Below are 19847 nucleotides of genomic sequence, written 5' to 3'. Positions count from 1 at the left end.
CCTATTGGATTAAGTGGCAAGGCACAAAAACAATAAAAACCCTAAGTCACAACCCCTTCCGCCACCACAATAGTCAACATTCATTTTAGCTTGGAACTGTGGCAAGATAGATATCGCTACGAAGAAAACTGTGTTTACTGACTCTGATTGCTTGATTTGTCCTTATAAAGCATTCTTGGGAACTACTACTTATCAGCAGCCAACTCTCTTTTGTTTGACTTTGGGTTCTTACAAAATCTGTCAGCACATGCTTTATGTATATTCATAAACATGGTAGAAAGGTAGGGGTTGAGTTGAGAACATAAAACCATTAAATAATAAAATATATAGCATTTTTACCATAAGAAATCAATATCAACATAATAGCTTTAATTTTAAAAATAGACAGAAGGTACTTTAAAGACAAAATTGGACTTCAGTGCTAAAACATCATCCCATGGGCTCACATGTGCATCTTTCAACAAAATTACTACTCCTATGAACCAGAGCATTAGTGTTACTATATGGGTGCATCTACACTGTAGAATTAGTACAGTTCAATGTCACTTCATTTGTCATGATTCAATGTTATGGAATCATGTGATTTACAGTTTGGTGAGACACCATTATTCTTTGGCAGAAAAAGCTAAAGACTTTTAAAACTGCAGCTTCTATAATTCCATAGCATTGAACCATGGGAGTTAAAGTGGTATCAAACTGCATTAATTCTACACAGCATGCATACTATGATTGTTGGCTGATTTATATACATCAAAATGGGGTACTGAGATACTTGGGCATAGACAGGGTTTACACTCAATAACCAACATTTAAAAAAAAAAACAAAAAAAAAAACACCAAAGCAACAAGTATAACTACAATTACATTGACTGAACACTCTATTTGCTATTTGTCAATACTTTGTGAACTTCCAAGTCGCATTAACTTTACCATCTGACTTGTTGAGTAGCTTGCAATAATCATATTAGATGAATGTTTTTAAATATGTATACTTATTTCGGATTGTAAAATTGTTTTATAGGTTGTGTTTTATATATGTACATTGTTTTATTTAGTCTTTTACATAAAGTTGCAAGCCGCTTTGGGTCCTGTTTTAGGGAGAAAAGTGGGATAGAAATAAAGATTTATTGTTATTATTATTTGAAACACAACAAGATGAGTCCACAGCAGACACTCTGCTGGCTGTTGTACTGGATCACACGCCGGACACTTCCCAAGTGTCTAGGGCTGTGTGATGTATCGGCAAATAATGTGTGCAGATCCCAGTAAGGTGGCCTTCTGCAGCTGGCAAGTGGTAATTTTGTCAGCGCCGATTGTGTTCAAGTGCAGGCCAAGGTCTTTACACACTGCACCAGTGTGCCGATCACCACTGGGACCACCTTGACTGGCTTCTGCCAGAGTCTTTGTAGTTCGATCTTCTTCTTCTTCTTCTTCTTCTTATTATTATTATTAGTCATACATTCATTCTGGGGATTTTGTTAGACCTATACTAAAGCTTTCCATAACAAACTTTGTTTGGACAAGTTTTGCACTGGTAGCTCCATAAACAAAGGAAAGGTTAACAAATAAATGAACTACTGGTGACCCAGCTGCTCCACTTTTGTCAAAAGAGAACATCTCTTTGAAGGCAAGGAAGAATCAGGTAGGATGGATTCAGATGTGTCAGGAAGGCTGGGCATTACTTCAGAGATGGCCAGAGTCACAGAATTCCTGGGGAAAAAAACACAAGAACATGGGAGAATCAGAAGATTAACTACTGTTGGGTAACTAGAGGTGAAAATATCGAAGTTAGTAGAATGCAATTTGAGTGTTATATCTTCAATGTTTTGAAATTCAAAAGCAGGTCTGATAGATTCATCCACCCTAATAGTGGTGGTAATGGAAAGATAGTCCCACCTCTCAATTTTGTTCTGAAATCACTCATAGTTAAGATAGTAGCATTTGCAGCAGTGCCTTTTCTTTGCTACTTACTTCCCTGAAATGTCTCTGGAAGGAATAAAAAGACACTTGGGAAGTATTTGTTCTTCCTTCTTATCCTTTAAGCACTGGAGCTTGCATCCTCACATGTAATCCACAGTGCTGTGTTTAAGCTTGCCTGGATTATTAAATCCTTGTGGCAAAAAGCTTGTTTCCTGGACTCTGCTCAGCTTTTTTCTTTTCTTTTTAAAAGGGGGAAAATAGCAGTGCTCATCTTATGTCATCAGTGGAGAGGCAGGGCAAGCAGAAGGGTCTCAGACATACAGCTGGTACTACCCATGTGCCTCCCTTGAATTATTTCCATGGACAAATCCAATTTGGGAGGAGGGTTCATTTCTTTGCTTCCCTATTTATTCAGAGAGATTAAGTCCTATTAGGCACCAGCAGATTCTTTTCGTAATTGTAATCAGGCATAAAAAGAATCAACCACTCAATAAATCCAAAATCAGAAGGATGTAATGCTATTAACAGAGACAAGACAATATTTTCTGTTTTACCTTATCAGACACAGTCTTTTCCCCATTTCTCTCCTCTGTCAGCATGGAGTCCCACAGATCCCATCACATGACACAGAGCTACTTTGGGTGGGGCTCTTGGGGCTCTGTACCAGCAGCATTGTGGACGTGGAGCCCAGGAGTGTCAGGTACGCACCTGACGCCTCACTGAAGAACAGAAGAGAAGCCAAAGAGAAAGTGGGAACAGACAGGGAAATGTTGTGGGAAAGGAGACTACAGACTCTAATGGGAAGTAACAGAGCCTGATGGCTTCCTCTGCTGCCCCACAATTTCCCCCACTGTCCTCTGTTTTACCCCTGCCCATCTGATAACGTCCATTATTTCAGTAGCAGATTCCTGCACAACTAAAGGCTACTACTTAACTCGGTAGATTCATTGTGGATGGTAAAATTAGGCTCCAGCTAAAGCCAAGGTGTGCATACAAATGTGAATATGGCGCATTTATGCACATCCATTCACACACCATTGTTTCTCCTCTTAAACTCCACCCACCTATCCATTTGTGATGCTTTGTGGCGAAGTTATTTATTTATTTCTGTCCCGCTTTTTCCCCCAAAGCGGGACTCAAAAGCGGCATACAACATAACGAAAGACAGATTACATAACATAAAATACAACCATAATTCCCAGCATATGTGAAATTAGCATTTCACCACATTAAAAAAAGTCTGCATCAATCTCTACATAGAAATGAGATTTGTATGGCATGTGCTTTATACAGCCAAAAAAAGATTCCAGGCTGTTTGGGGCCAAAAAAAAAAAAAAAAGGATTGAAAAGGGACCTGGAGTGAATTTTGGTCGATGGAAATGTCCCTTCCAGAAACCAGTGATATATCATGTGGATAACTCTTGGCAAGCACTCAGTCCTGCTTTCCACAGGGAATATTCCCTTGAGATTTGGTTGGAGAAAGTAAAACTATGAAAACCTCTCAGTCAACAAGGCCATGGGATAATTGATGGGGAGGGTAAGACTGATACAACCCAAAAAGTAAAAAACCAAGAATTAGTCTATCTGCCAGTATGTTGTATTATCTCTAATTCACAAGCATTCAGTAATTTACCATGGACAGGTCCATGGGTGACTCTACATTAGAGGCATGCATTTGTATGGAATCGCTATTCATTTTCTGTAGTTTCATTCATTTTGTATCAGTTTTGTATTTGCTCCCGTTTCTAAAAATGGGGCGCTTATACAAATAGAATGGAAGGGCTTCCGAGGCTCCCCCCATCCCCCCGGCTTGGTTTTTGGGCAAGAGGGGTGAAAATCACCACACACTGAGGACATTTCAACCCCTTTTAGCCCACCAACTTTTAAAACGTTTGGGTCTTCTTCAGAGTACTATTGTTATTATTATTATTATTATTATTATTATTATTATTATTATTAACACCCTTTGGTACACATCAGCTGTCATGGGGAAGCAGACCTCTCTCAGACTCAGCTTAGGGTTCCAGAATAATTATTATTATTAATATTGATATTATTATTAACACCCATTGGTACACATCAGCTGTAATGGGAAAGCAGCCCTCTGTCAGTACCTGCTTATTGTTACAGGGCCAAAACGAAAGGAAAATGAAAGCAAGCACGATGACTGTGTGGCTTTCATTTTTGTGTCACCTCTCGTTTCCTACGAAAATGTCGTCATTTGTTTTGTGTAGATGAATGGTCGAAACAAAATGAATGTACGAAGGAAACAAAGGAAACATATATCGCGCACATCCCTACTCCACATATAAAGTATATTAAACCAATCTATGCAGCATCTGATGTTTATCATTATGTTCTTATCTGGTTCATTGGGGAGTGAGGATGGAAGTTGTCTTGGGGGCTACATTAAAGGCTAATGGTTTGCGGCTATAAGATATGGCAAGAAATCCTAGGATTCTTATTTACCTATGGAACCAACATGGCATGCATAAGAAAAAACCTCCCTGATTTTTCAAATATTGAAGGTAGTACTGTAGTGTAGCTGCTGATCTGGTATTACAAACCTAATGAGTCAAGACAAGGTGAAGCCTAAACAGTAACATCAATGTCAGTTTGCCTAGTAAACCAGAGGCCATTTGAAAAACATACCCTTCGTTTTCACAAGAAAAAAAACCTCTGTGTAGCTTAGCAAATAATGTGTGGCCTTATTACATAACCTGTTTTCACTGGAATTAAAGCTTAATCACAACTGCACAAATAATGAAGACTTCCTTATGGCAATAGGAATGCCAAGCAGAAAGGCAGCTCCTTATAGCAACACTGTGGCAAACCTAACCAATGGACTGCTGATTAATTTATTTATTTTAACTTAAGCTTCTGTGTAAAATTGTTCAGGCTGCCAGTTTCAGTTCTCCTGCAAAGCTGATAGCTGCTGTCCTGAATAAATTACGTGTCATGCCTGACCTTTCATAAATACATAGAGATTTATGTAGGAATTACTTGTAAATAGTTAGACTTACAGAGGATTTGTTTTTAAATTGGCACACATGGCCGCATCACTAATGAACTTACATCAAAGTTTTCTGAGAGGAAAGTGATATAAAAGTGGGACATGAATTTTGCAAGGCTTCCAAAGACAGTTGGATGAATAGTCAAATACATACTGCTTGAACATAATGTAGCAGTAGAAATTCTAGTGGAATATTTTAGTGAAAGGACAAGCAGTGAGATTTAATATATTTTAAACTTAATTCTAGGCATATATATAAAAAGGAGCATGCACAGATTAATTTTGTTAAGAGAAGTCAATTCTTTATTTATTTTTATCAAATGGAATGGGTCATTTAATGTTTTTGCCACTGGTAGGAGCTGCATTATAAGATGATTTGAAAAAGTATATATATATAGTAGGGATGGGACACTACCAGGTGTTGGGCAGTCACATAGGCCACAGTGGGACCAAAGAAGACTACAGCCCTTGCCATATCACACATTTGTAACTTTTTTAAACCAACCTCCTTATGGTTCCTATGCCCCATAAAGGTCACAGGAGATAATCTCTGGTAAAAATTTTCCAAAGAAAGAAAAAAGAAATAATAATTGGAAAAAACAGGTTAATGGAAGAATGTTGAGACCTCACAGTCAGCCATTCACATTCATTGGGGTTGGGGATGCAAGAACCCCATGGAACTAGAAAAAATTGAATTAAAATGATATTTTTAAAGTAAGAGGAGGCTTCTTTAGGAATCTCTAGGTCATCCAGTTTGACTTGATGATCAACATGTTATGGGAGTCAACCAAAAAATAGCACTGGAGGGCTAGAGATTCCTAAATATAACATTTAAATCAAAACTGCAAATAATCAAAACTGCAAAAGCTTAATCCACAAATATAGAGCGTCAACTGTAGCGACTGTCGTCTAGCTGGGTTGAGCTTCAGAAATGTGATATTACAGTGATTTGGGAGGCAATTCTGATAGGTGTTGCAGAGATTTATTCCATTTTACGGACCTTGACATATGGGATGGCTCACGATTCCATCTTGTGCCCCCTATTTAATGTCTACCATACGTTTGATGGAATGTATCTCAAAGCATGTGTTCTCATAGTCTGGGTAGAGAGAGAAAAACCTTCAACCTTTTGTCTCTGAAGAATTTTCCCTTCTTTTATTTCCAGTACAAATGGTACTACCAGCAACAGTTTTAAAGCACAAAATTAAGACCAATACTGTTTTTAATCAGTGAATTCAGTTGAGGTGTAGTGCAAGATGAGGCATATCAACAGAAAGAGTTCAATTCCCCATTTTTCCTTCCTTGACCTTATAAATAGTGTTTTGTTTGTACATGGCACAACCTTCAGTAATTATGCTGTCTCACAGATATAAAATAGTAGATCGCACAGATGGAACTAGGTTGCTCACAAAGGCATCCTGTGCTTCCCGGGAGATCAAGACATTACATTGAGTCATGACTAGTGCTTTCACACAGAAAACAAACAAAGCAACACTGATCTCATTACCCAATGGATAACAGGGAAAAGCATCAAGGTAGAAGTGTGGGAGGAAAATGGCATATTGTCTTGCTGTTCTCTCCTGACTCCCTTTCCCCCTGAATGTCCTCTATATGTATCTCATTCTCTGAAACTTTCTCATACCTGCTCTGCATTTTGTTTTATAGCTATAAAACCCCCTTTGCCCATATAATGTACAAAGTAGGATAACATTAATTTTGTAAAAGACCCTCAAATGACAAAAGTTAAAGTAGCAAAGTTCAAACATTGTATATTTAAAAAGTGTGCATCTCTCTTTATGTGTGTGCCTGTGGCATCATCAGATATGGATGGAGATAAGTGTTAGGTTAGAGCATTAATTCCAAGTAACAAAACACATTACCAAAGAAAAAACTAGTTACCAAAACAGTAATAATGAAAGTGAACACATCAGAATACACATTTGATATGCGTAGGTTTCTTATTACATACCACCAAGAAAGACAGAGACAGCAAATCCTGTTATGGCCTGATGGGCCTGAAGAGATGAAGATAATGATGATGAGAAGAGGTGAATGGTGGCAAGGGAGCCTTCCAATGAAACCCCTAAAAGTATGATTATATTCATGTATAAGTAGACCTCATGGATAAGGACGTCATCCCGTGGGGGGGGGGGGGAGAGTGTCATATTACTGTGCTGTTATGTCCCATTGCATTAGAAAGCAAATCTCAGATCATGTCTCAGATCCCAGCACACCTTGTTCTTTCTTGCCTTTCCTCCCCAAATCATCCATTTTCAGATTTATAACATGGGTGAGTGCAGTCCTCCCCCACTCAATTCTTCCCCCCCCCCAAAAAAAGAACCTCTTGGAAAAACCTTCTGGGATATAGACTTTCTCTTCCAATCCTACTACTCCCAAGTAGACTTGAGTCAACCTATATATATATAAATGTCCTGTCCACTTGTATGACCAAGTTAACAACAAACCCACTGGACCAAATGTCCCCAAATTTGGCCACAATACACCAACACACCCAAGGTATGTCTTTCAAAAAAACAAACCTCCCGAAGAAACCGGATTGGCGTATATCTAATTTTCAGTTTCCCCTCTCCCTTTTTGGCTTGAATGGTATGCTCCCCTCTTTTCCCTTTACTCTCTGCACTTGCCCTGAGGGAGGCGGCTGTGTTTACAACTGACGGGGAACCCAGCACATGGAGAAGAGCAGGTAGACAGAGAGCCAGTTACCAGGGCTGTACTTCTTGGAAGGGCTTCCCTCCCTCCTCGCATACACAGAAACACATAGACCTCCAATTAGAAACCGGGGGGGGGGGGGGAGGGGGAGGATGAGGAAGAGCTGTTCTCCCCCTGGCTGCCAGTCAGAAGGGTAGGCCCCACCCCCTTTAGCCCCCACCCACTTTGTGTCATAGCAACCCCCTCAGCCACAATGGCGCCCGGGGGACAGGCAGGGTTCGCTTAGGCCTCTTCCACACTGCCTATAAAATACAGATTATCTGATCCGAACTGGAATATATGGCAGTGTAGACTCAAGGCTCTTCCATACAGCTATATAACCAGAATGCCAAGGCAGATAATCCACAGTATCTGATTTGAACTGGATTATCTTGAGTCTACACTGCCATACAATCCAGTTCAGTGTGGATTTCATACAGCTGTGTAGAAGGGGCTTCATATAATCCAGTTCTAAGCAAATAATAGAATATTATAAATTTAATATATAATAATTACTGTGGTGTAATAATACAGAACAACGTCATCTCTAAAATCAGGACAATAACTAAAGAACACTCTGAAAATGGGAATTCCAGACAGTAAACAATCAGGGCCAGATAACACCTCCCAACAAAGGATTCCCCCAGGGATGAATCAGCCAGGCTATGAAGCAACAAGGCCATTAAATGCTAATCAAGGTGACTAATTGCAGCATTTAATCTTGCCTCCAACAGACTCTTTTTTCCACGTCAGACATTATTCCATTCTGTATCTTTGATTTCCATTTTTTCTGCCGAAGTGAAGGACAAATGCAAGATACTTCACTTCGGCAGAAAAAATGGAAATCAAAGATACAGAATGGGGGATGATGCCTGGCTAGACAGCAGTGTGTGCGAAAAAGACCTTGGAGTCCTCATGGACAACAAGTTAAACATGAGCCTACAATGTGATGCGGCAGCTAAAAAAGCCAATGGGATTTTGGCCTGCATCAATAGGGGAATAGCGTCTAGATCCAGGGAAGTCATGCTCCCCCTCTATTCTGCCTTGGTCAGACCACACCTGGAATACTGTGTCCAATTTTGGGCACCGCTGATGAAGGGAGATGTTGACAAGCTGGAAAGCATCCAGAGGAGGGCGACTAAAATGATTAAGGGTCTGGAGAACAAGCCCTATGAGGAGCGCCTTAAAGAGCTGGACATGTTTAGCCTGCAGAAGAGAAGGGTAAGAGGAGACATGATAGCCATGTACAAATACGTGAGGGGAAGTCATAGGGAGGAGGGAGCAAGCTTATTTTCTGCTGCCCTGCAGACTAGGACACGGAACAATGGCTTCAAACTACAGGAAAGGAGATTCCACCTGAACATCAGGAAGAACTTCCTCACTGTGAGGGCTGTTCGGCAGTGGAACTCTCTCCCCCAGACTGTGGTGGAGGCTCCTTCTTTGGAAGCTTTTAAGCAGAGGCTGGATGGCCATCTGTCGGGGGTGCTTTGAATGCGATTTCCTGCTTCTTAGCAGGGGGTTGGACTAGATGGCCCATGAGGTCTCTTCCAACTCTACTATTCTATGATTCTATGATTCTATGATTCACAGGTATATAAATCACACTTACTTGGCGGCTTCCTACCTAGGGAAATCCATTGAAAATGAACAAAGCTTGGCTCCCAGCATTTAAAAACTCTAAAACCAGGACAGTGAATAGAGAACACACTCTGAAAACAGGGAAATTCCAGACAAGAAACAATCGGGGCCAGCTGACACTTCCCAACAAAGGATTTCCCCAGGGAGGAATCAGTGAGGCTTTCAAGCTACAAGACCATTAAATGCTAATCAAGGTGGTCAGTTGACTACGCCACAGCAACACTTGGCCAAGCACAGCTAATGTTCTTCTAAGAAAGACACCACTCTATGGATATATTCCCTTCCAATCCTGCTACTCCTGAAAATACAGGAGGCATTGATCTGCATCCCTCCCCCTCTCTGGGCTGCTCTCCTTCCTCCTAATTTCACTGCTCTCAATCACAGAAGTCCGAAACAAAAGTTAAAAAGCTAGCAATAGTGCAATTTCAAAAGCCAAGATGACTATGAAGGAGAAATGACAGGAAAAACAAAGTGGTGATATTTTGAATTTTCTGTATTTCTAATTATAAAGTAATTTAAAAAATTGTCATGCCAGTCTTATGACACAGGATTTTGGGGGGTCCCTGCACCATGTGATGGGCTCAATTCAACTTTGTTTTTCAACTGTTTTAAATGTGTTTAAAAATGGGGGGAGAGGCGCTACATGGGTTAATGTCCTAAGTCAAAGACCAGTTTTGGAACCATGCTATGGCCCATGCATATGTTGAGGGTCATTCCACAGAGAAGGAAAAGCTCCCGTGATCCCTCAGAATCCAGCTATCGTTGGCTTCCACCATTGACATTAGAATAGTAGCACTTCTTAGGTTTAAAAAAAGATAAATCAGTCATAAAATGCATTCATTCATAAAACCTTTTGCAAACTTCTAGGGTGGGACAATTCCAGCAGAAATTGAACATAGAGTTGAACTGAAGGACCTAAAGATTCCTAGAATGTTCTTATTTCAAGCAAGAACGTGTTTTATTTTATTTTCAGATTTTCCACTGTCAAATGCGGAGGGATGAATGTACTGGTATGTTTTTGTATGAAAATGAAGGATTACAGATGTAGATGGATCATCACTCTGAGTCTTTAGAAAAAATGTATGTTTAAATACTGGATGGAAAAAAATTATACATGAAAGCATATATTACTACCAGGTTTATCCTTTAAACTTTTAACATAGAAGAGCATCTACTATAATTCCCATTATATATCATGAGGCCAAGCTGAAAATAAACCTTCCAGAAGAGGAGGTTCTGAAGAATAAATTGGCCAGAAAGAGATCTGCAACAATGTCTGTTTAACATGGACATTAGAGAAAAAAAATGGAGGGAGAGGTTATTTATATGCAGTTCATATGAAACAAGAAGAGTTCTGACCTGAGCATATTTAGCTAATCTGAGTCCCTCAATGAAGAATAGAGGGCAGGATATAAAACAAAGTAAATAAAATATTTAATAGTTACAAGAGAATAAACAATAAGCTAGCAGTTTGTTTAATATAGAGTGGGATTTAATAGTAGTAGTAGAAGGGAAATTCTGGAGTCCTTTCATACTACACAGTTATAGAGATGTTATAGCTTCCATGGCCAAGTCCTATGTAAATACCTGGGGCTTGTAGTTTTCTCAGAAACAACAAGTAGATCTCCCTGTCTGAGGCATATATTCACACAGAATAACTAAGATGCACCCTAAGGTGAGATACAGGATCTTATGTGGAAGAAAATGGACAATACTGAGGTTGCTTCATGTTTGTTGGAGTATTAAGCACTTTATTAGGGCACTATACAAGCAAAATCAAATCCAGAAGCTTCACATGAGGCAGGTAAATAAAAAGAATGATATTGTGTGATAAGTCTCACTGTAATACTGTTGTAATTACGATATACCTGCCTCATGGGATGAAGTATCCTGACAAACAGACAAAAACCCCACAGGAAATGATAAACTATTCCAGGCTGAATTGGAATAAGATGTTTTCTCTACCTGCCTAGACACCATGGGGGATGAGGCCACTATTTCTCAAGGGATCTCAAAATCAGGGTGCTGCCACAGAAAAGTCTTGATGGTCTCACTAACAGAATGTCTTTTGGTGGTGCGGCTCATAACAGGACCTCCAAAAATTACCTTAGTTTACAGCCAGGTTCAAATAGTTGGTTTATCCATTTTAAATAAATGGATAAATCAAACTGCTCCAAATATTGGTTAAAATCAAAAGAAATAAAATGACTTGTTTGGCTGATGCTATCATGGCACAAGACAAACTTTCAGACATGATCCTCCAGGAAATGAGTAAAAGTAGAGGAGACAAATGAAAGCCAGATAAAATAGTCCAATGCAAAACGTTATGCCAGGAATGTTGTTCCCTTGACCACCACAATCTTGCCCCCAAGAATTATCACTGGTTTCCAATGGTTTTTAACATTCCTCAGAATTCATCATATGTTTCATCTGAGGAAGAATTGCTGAATCTCCTTCAAATTTGATATTATTTAGGTAAACAATCCAGGATACATAGATCCTATTTTCATTTTATTCAAAATTCCTCAGCTGTTTTACCCGAGGAAGAATTCTGAATTCACCTGAAAGGAATTTTGAATGCCACTGCAATATTAGCAAAGGCTTAGAAAATAAAAAAGATTCATGATCAGCTGACAAATGCATTCTTTTGAACATTCATTGACATGAACAGACAGATGTACTGAACTCAAAGGAATGTGGTCATCACTGCACCACAAATTTCTGTTTTGATTGCTTTGCATCAGGCTCCTTTCAGACATATCCAGTTCAGAATAATATAAAAATAAAAACTTTTGCAATTATATCTATTATGAATAGTGTATTCTCATAGGCAATAGGCATAGTCCCAGAATAAACTGATTTCATTGCCTTTAAATCAATGTTAATAGATTTTGAAATAACTTCTGTGGCTATTTCACACCAATCATCTGATTCATTTTGGCTGAAAATAAATTCTGGTCAAATAGTTTGTAAATATTCCCCTGCTTTCTAATATTTTTACAAGCATTCTGACTTGTATATCATAGCTTAGCTATTATATGGAAATGTGTATTTCAATTGTTGCAGCAAAGATGCTTTATGGAGGATCAAATTAGATGTGTAAGTATGGTAAAGTTAAGTATTTCCATCTGTATTTCCTACAAACATGAAGAAGGCAGGTATATGATCTGAGAACAGAATTCTTCCTTTCCCTTATCTCCCTGAATTTTCTCTTCTGGCACCAATTTTCTCCCATCCCGGCCATGTCAGGGTTAACATTTTGCAACCTACCCTTGGTGCCCCAGTTCCCATGCTGATTGACCCACTCCTTGGCCACTGGCAAGCATCCCCAGGTACTGTGAAATAACTGTTTTCCTTCTCATGCTCATCCACAAACTGATTTCAAGGAAACAATGTGATTGGCTTAGGAGCACTGGCTTAGTTTCTGGACTCCTGGTTCATTACACAGCTTCTTCCAGGTCTGTGAGTAGAAGGGTAGCTTTAAGAGCATAGCTGGAATCCAGATACTAGTAATCACTTAGAGAGTACTGGTTGAAAAAACCTCTTGCCATGACCCAGTTGAATGTTCCAGCATGCTCAGTGATAGTGTCAAGCTTGAGCTATTTCAATAGACACCAAATGCAAGCCCCACCAAAAAAATAAAATGTGGGATAGACAAAACTACGGTTAGATGGATCTGTAATTGGCTAAGCAAACGAACTCAAAGGATGCTCACCAATGCGTCATTTTCATCATGGAAAGAAGTGACAAGTGGAGTACCGCAGGGCTCCGTCCTGGGCCCGGTTCTGTTCAACATCTTTATTAACGACTTAGACGAAGGGTTAGAAGGCACGATCATCAAGTTTGCAGACGACACAAAACTGGGAGGGATAGCTAACACTCCAGAAGACAGGAGCAGAATTCAAAACGATCTTGACAGACTAGAGAGATGGGCAGAAACTAACAAAATTAAGTTCAACAGGGACAAATGCAAGATACTTCACTTCGGCAGAAAAAAATGGAATGCAAAGATACAGAATGGGGACACCTGGTTCGACAGCAGTACGTTGTCCTCGTGGACAACAAGTTAAACATGAGCCAACAATGTGATGCAGCAGCTAAAAAAGCCAACCGGATTCTGGCCTGCATCAATAGGGCTATAGCGTCTAGATCCAGGAAAGTCATGCTCTTCCTCTATTCTGCCTTGGTCAGACCACACCTGGAATACTGTGTCCAATTCTGGGCACCGCAGTTGAAGGGAGATGTTGACAAGCTGGAAAGCGTCCAGAGAAGGGTGACTAAGATGATTAAGGATCTGGAGAACAAGCCCTATGAGGAGCGGCTTAAAGAGCTGGGCATGTTTAGCCTGCAAAAGAGAAGGCTGAGAGGAGACATGATAGCCATGTATAAATATGTGAGGGGAAGTCATAGGGAGGAGGGAGCAAGCTTGTTTTCTACTGCCCTGAAGACTAGGACGTGGAACAATGGCTTCAAACTACAGGAAAGGAGATTCCACCTGAACATCAAGAAGAACTTCCTCACTGTGAGAGCTGTTCAGCAGTGGAACTCTCTGCCCCAGGCTATGGTGGAGGCTCCTTCTTTGGAGGCTTTTAAGCAGAGGCTGGATGGCCATCTGTCGGAGGTGCTTTGAATGCGATTTCCTGCTTCTTAGCGGGGGTTGGACTAGATGGCCCATGAGGTCTCTTCCAACTCTACTATTCTATGATTCTATGATTCTATGAAATAGAGATGTAGGGAGGTGAGAAATAAATGGTCAATTGGTTCAGCAATACAACAATAACAACAACAACAACAACAACAACAACAACAACAACAACAACTTTATTTTTGTATCCTGCCTCCATCTCCCCGAAGGGACTCGGGGCGGCTCACATGGGGACAAGCCCAACAACACAAGTTAAAACACAGAAGAATCAATTAAAAACATTATCACTGCATAAAACAATAAAAACACATCAACAGAATGAAAACCAGGACAATAATAATAACTAAACATTCAGAGGGTCAAATTGTGTAGAACTCTGAATAGGGCTCCTGGGAGGTCTAATACCCATTTGTTTTCCTCCTAAAATCTGACTCCTCTGCACTCTTTCATTGTGATCTCAATGACAGAGCTGTCACCACAATATCTTTATGGTCCTGATGAGAGAAAGGATAAGGAAAGGACATTCTCATGGCTTCACCTCTCTTAGTGTACATCTACACTGCAGAATGAATACAGCATGACACAACTTTAACTGCCTTGGCTCAATGATATTGAAATCTGGAAGTAGTAATTTTACAAGGTCTTTAGCTTTTTCTGCAAATGAGTGTTGGTGCCCTGTCAAACTATAAAACACAGATCCCATAACATTGAGCCACAATAATTACAATGGTGTCAAACTGCAGTAATTCTATAGTGTAGAGCAGTCTTGGAGTCATGTTTGATGAGTATTCAAGGCGAAGAATCCTTGCTGGTTGTTCCAAGACTTCCTGGAATGTCAAGGGTGGTTCTATCCTTGTCCTTTTGTCAGCAGCAAAAGACCTGCTGGCACACTTTGGGGACCTGACAGCCTACTGAGGAAAGGCATTTTAATTATTTTAAATTCAATATTGGTTTTGATAATGTTATCTGTCTAACGTTCTCTTGATGTTATATGTTTGCATGGCTTTGTGTAGATCTCTTTTTTTAAAGTAACGTTTTGTGAATTATTTTGAATTCCAGATTTGCTTATCCTAAATGTAGGGTTTTTTTTAATTTGTTTCCTACCAATAGCAAAAACTAGGAAAACAGAACATTGCAAATAATTGTTTTGAACAGCAACGGCGCAGAATGATCTTCACTGTTGCTGTATTTAACTATGGTCTCAACTGTGTGCATCCCAATATAAGTGTCATTTGTGTGCTTAAAGCACTCTCCTTTCCTCACAACATCTGATCTTTTTAAAATAACTAAAGCTGTAATCAAACAACCAAGATAAAACCTGTTTTCTGGAAATATTTTTAATATAAAAACCTATTGGAAATTGCTTAAATGATTCATTACTACCCCCAAGAATGAAAGTAGTGAGGAATTACATCCCTCGTTTCTATTTCCAAAATCAGTCTCTGGATTTTCTTGTTGGTAGCTCTCAAGAAGAGAGGATAGAGGAGCCCAGTTAACAAATAAATTGAAATCCACAAAAAAATGTACTCAACACCAAACTGGTTAACACTAAACCATATTACATTCCAAAGTCCTGCCTGAATGTTTTTGTGTGTAAGGAGCGACTTGAGAAACTGCAAGTCACTTCTGGTGTGAGAGAATTGGCCATCTGCAAGGACATTGCCCAGGGGACACCTGGATGTTTTGATGTTTTTACCATCCTTGTGGGAGGCTTTTCTCATGTCCCCGCATGGAGCTGGAGCTGATAGAGGGAGCTCATCTGTGCTTTCCCCAGGTTGGATTTGAACTGGCAGCCTTCAGTCATCAGTCTGCTGGCACAAAGGTTTAACCCACTGTGCCACGGGGGGCTCCTGGCTGAATAATAAAGGAAAAGAAAGAAGAAGATTGGAAGAGTCATCTTTGCATTTCATATCAGAAGACCAAAAGAGAGGGAAGAACCTACCCTCCCTCAGCAAGAAAAGTGAAAACCTGGAATAGGACATCAAAAAGGTTATCTTTTGCACTTCCAATAACCAAATGTGCTTTCAAGGGCAGTAGGACTGAGAGAAAAGGCTGGAGGCAATCTTTTCCTTACCATAGTAGGCCATGAGAACAGCGAGCTGCTGGCTTGCAACAGCATCTTTCTCATGTCATTTCCTTAGAATGCTGATCTGGACTTGCTCACATAAGAGTTTTATGTACCTTGCTCTTTGAGTTACATCTTTCCCTTGATAGATTCATTGCTATCATTCATGAAAAGGAGCACTCCTTTTGCTTTCGCAAGCATTGTTCTTGAACATTACAGTACCATATGTAAGGTGGGATTCAGCATGAGTCAAAAGGGCACAGGATTAGAGGAAGCGTGTGATGCAAAGCATGCTGCACATGCCTTACAACAGAACTGTTTTTTAAAGCCCACAGATGGTGACATCAGAAATGGATACTGACAGTGCTGAAATGTGATTAGAAGGCTATTTTTAGCTACTTGAATGAGTGTGTCTACAAAAACAAAACAAGAAAAGTTAAAATCCAAGTTTATGTCATGTCTAAAATACAGGATTTTCCCTGCTCCATTCTGTATCTGCATTATATCACTGTTCTTTTCCTTACACTTATTTCTAAGGCTTTGCTATGGTCTGTATTTTCTCCATTTGGAAGACCCATATGTTAAGATACATGTCAGACTCAAAGTCCATGAGCTGAACCTGGCTCACCACATCACTTTATGTGGCCCGCAAGGTCCAGATGCATTCCAGAGCTTGTAGCATTTTGAATGATTATGCTTGTATTTTGTTTTGTTTTGTGTGTGTGTGTGTGTTTGATGTTATTTTCAGAACATGATCAATGGATTGGGATGGTGAGTGCTATGGTGTCTCGGGTTATTTAACAATATGATAAGGAGTGTTAGTTACATATACAGTCTTACAATTATGAACAGCCTTTTGAAGGCAACTATATGGCTGATATAGTCATTGGTGAAAATGAATTTGACATCCCTGCCTTACGATACACAACAGTAACGGTTATTCTCCTGTACCTATGGCAAAATCTAAACTAGGGGTGGGGAGCATTTAATCTTTTAAGAAGACTTGCCTCTGTAAAATTTAACACCTTTGTAATCTAACTTTAAGTACTGGCAATGTTAACTAAGTTTTGACTCTTGAGCTGACAAAGAAATCAGTTGGTTCAGGAGCTTAAAGCTCACTATTGTCCCTCACACTTGACTTTCTGAAATAATTACTAGAATATGATTTTTGCATCCCTCTTCAAATCAGGGCCAGTGATTCACCTCTCTTGTGTGTGCAGATGGCACTTTTTAGATTACATAAAAACTGGCATGTGCTGACTTTTTACTGTGCCTTTATTCTTTATGAGGCTAACATAGGACATGTAGGTGCAATGTTACAGAATTAGGTATGTCAGATAAGAATTCCACTGCTGAGTTGCCATTACAAATACCTGAAATTTCATACAAGAGTGAATATCATTGTGAATAGCTGTATAATAATTGGCTGTCCAGACTGACTAGGTGGCACAAAGGAATGGCAAACTTGATAGCAACCACCTAGCAGAAGAGAAGGTAAATCATTCAGACACTGTATGTCTGTGATTCACTATCTCCACTATTTAAACTTCAGGGAAGCAAAAATATCAAGGTGAACAAACCTTGAGAATTTGGGGGGGGGGGATTGGATACAGATAGAAAGAAGGAATCTGTTTGGAGACATAACATGGCAAGCGTTTCAGTTTTTGTCTTCCCTTATTGCAACTAAAATAGGTATCCTGACCTGTACATTTTGAGCTTTAAAGTATGACAGCAGCAAACAACAGTGCTGACTAGCAGTACAGAAGTTTAAGATAGATTATCTTCTTTTCTTGAAAAGGAATGGCAATAAGGTAAATGCCAATGATCAGTACTGGTAGTAGCATGTTTTAGGCCAGTAGTTCTCAAACTGTGGGTCCCCAGGTGTTTTGGCCTACAACTCCCAGAAATCCCAGCCAGTTTACCAGCTGTTAGGATTTCTGGGAGTTGAGGCCCAAAATATCTGGGGACCCATAGGTTGAGAACCACTGTTTTAGGCCAATAATGTCCATTGGCATGTTCTAAATTATACTGGTAATTGGTAAAGGTAAAGGTTCTCCCCAACATTAAGTCTAGTCATGGCCGACTCTGGGGGTTGGTGCTCATTTCCATTTCTAAGACAAAGAGCTGGCATTGTCTATAGATACCTCCAAGGTCATGTGGCTGGCATGACTCCATGGAGCGCAGTTACCTTCCCTCCGGAGCAGTACCTATTAATCTACTCACATTTGCATGTTTTCAAACTGCTAGGTTGGCAGCAGCTGGGGCTAATGGCGGGAGCTCACGCTGCTCCCCGGATTTGAATAGCCAACCTTTTGATCAGCAAGTTCAGCAGCTCGGCGGTTTAGCTCGCTGCACCTCTGAGGGCTTGTAATTGACTTCATGTAAATAAAATTTGTTTTCACCCTCCATGATTAGAACAGAGGGCTATATAGGGAGCCTGGTGTTCGTTTGGCCACTCTTATTTTCTTGTAAAGAGTGGCATGATAGGATTTCTTCTTAGCCATGTGTGTTCAGTCCCTCTGGGATTTTGTCTTTGAAATGACAGTTGGGGTGGAAAGCACAGAATATAAGGTTGAAAGAACAGATGCTGACTCAAAGGGAAGAGTGCCCTCTACCGAATTTGCCAGTGTCGCATCCTTGCTGTTGTGGGATCATGCTCCAGTGGATGTGAGCCCAGCATTGCTGTGTACAAATAAAACAGAAGATGCTTCCAAAAGGGTTAAAAAAACAGTGTGGGAGATTAAGTACATTTCAAAAGGCTATTCAAAATAAGCTCCCTTCTCAACAGATCAGCTTTCATTCCAGGTTCCTGTGTCACCAGCTGTTTTGACCTTACTGAAGACACCATTGCTCTCAGAGTGAGGAAGCAAGAAGCCAGCAACACTTTCTTCCCAAACCAAGTTACTGTTTCAGTGTTTCCTCCCCAGAATTTACAATAGTGTTCCACTTCTGGATTGAAAGAATGAAACCGGCATCTATCGGTGAAAATAATGAATTACTAATTATTCTTCTTTGCACTAACACAGGTGTAACTAAAATACAGTATGATTTGTAAGTGAAAGGAATAATAACTGTTATTTTATGGCACATGTAGCTCTTATTTGTGTCCAGTTCTATCATTGCAGGGTGCATGAAGCATCCATTACTTTGGTGCACTTCATCCCATGAACCAGTGTCTTGTAACACTGAATTCCCTAAAAGTAACTAGAAGTAGAGAGCCAGTGTGGCATAGTTTGAGTGTTAGACTTCAGGTGTATCTACACAGTAGAATTAATGCAATGTGACTTCCCTTTAACTATCAAAGCTTAACAGTATGGAATCATGGGAGTAGTATTTTTACAAGACCACTACTCTACTTTGTCAAATAGTACTGGCTGCCTCATCAAACTACAACTCCCATGATTCTGTAACAATGAGTCATTGCATTAAATGTAAATGACATTCATTCTACAGTGTAGAGGCATTCTATGATTTTGGGAGATCCGGGCTTGACTCTTTGCTCATCCATATAAACTTATTGGGTAGCTTTAGGCAAGTCACACTCTTTTCACCTTGAAGGAAGGCTATGGTAAACATCCTCTGAATACAACTTTTAAGAAAATCCCAAAATAGCAACAACAAAACTAAAAGTAACCCATTGCTTTCTAATAAAGAGAAAGCAGGGAGTCTCATAAAATGCAACTATATTGTTAGAGTTATTTTCAGGGGTCACACAATGATACCTGAGTATCATCAATCCATCTAATTTTATTTATCAAATACTTTTCTAAGTTCTGCATGAAACATACAAACCTACATTATTTGCAAACTGGTTTGTTAGATAAGTTCCGAAGCAGGGTGCAGTGAGGTGCAGCAGT

The 19847-nt window shown here is 39.8% G+C and overlaps 1 long non-coding RNA gene across 1 annotated transcript; it reads right to left on the bottom strand.

Moving 5' to 3' along the window:
* Nucleotides 1-348: 348 nt before the first annotated feature.
* On the bottom strand, nt 349-19845 carry LOC134296306 (uncharacterized). The gene is made up of 3 exons (XR_010003002.1): nt 19787-19845; nt 15622-15779; nt 349-1710 (listed from the first exon to the last, which is right to left on the bottom strand). It is a non-coding gene; the product is annotated as an uncharacterized LOC134296306 (long non-coding RNA).
* Nucleotides 19846-19847: the final 2 nt, after the last annotated feature.

Source organism: Anolis carolinensis, chromosome 2, assembly GCF_035594765.1.
Source record: "Anolis carolinensis isolate JA03-04 chromosome 2, rAnoCar3.1.pri, whole genome shotgun sequence".
NCBI classification, from domain to species: Eukaryota; Metazoa; Chordata; class Lepidosauria; order Squamata; family Dactyloidae; genus Anolis; species Anolis carolinensis.
The sequence above is the reverse complement of the archived record's forward strand: the minus strand, read 5'-3'. Positions and strand labels throughout refer to the sequence as shown.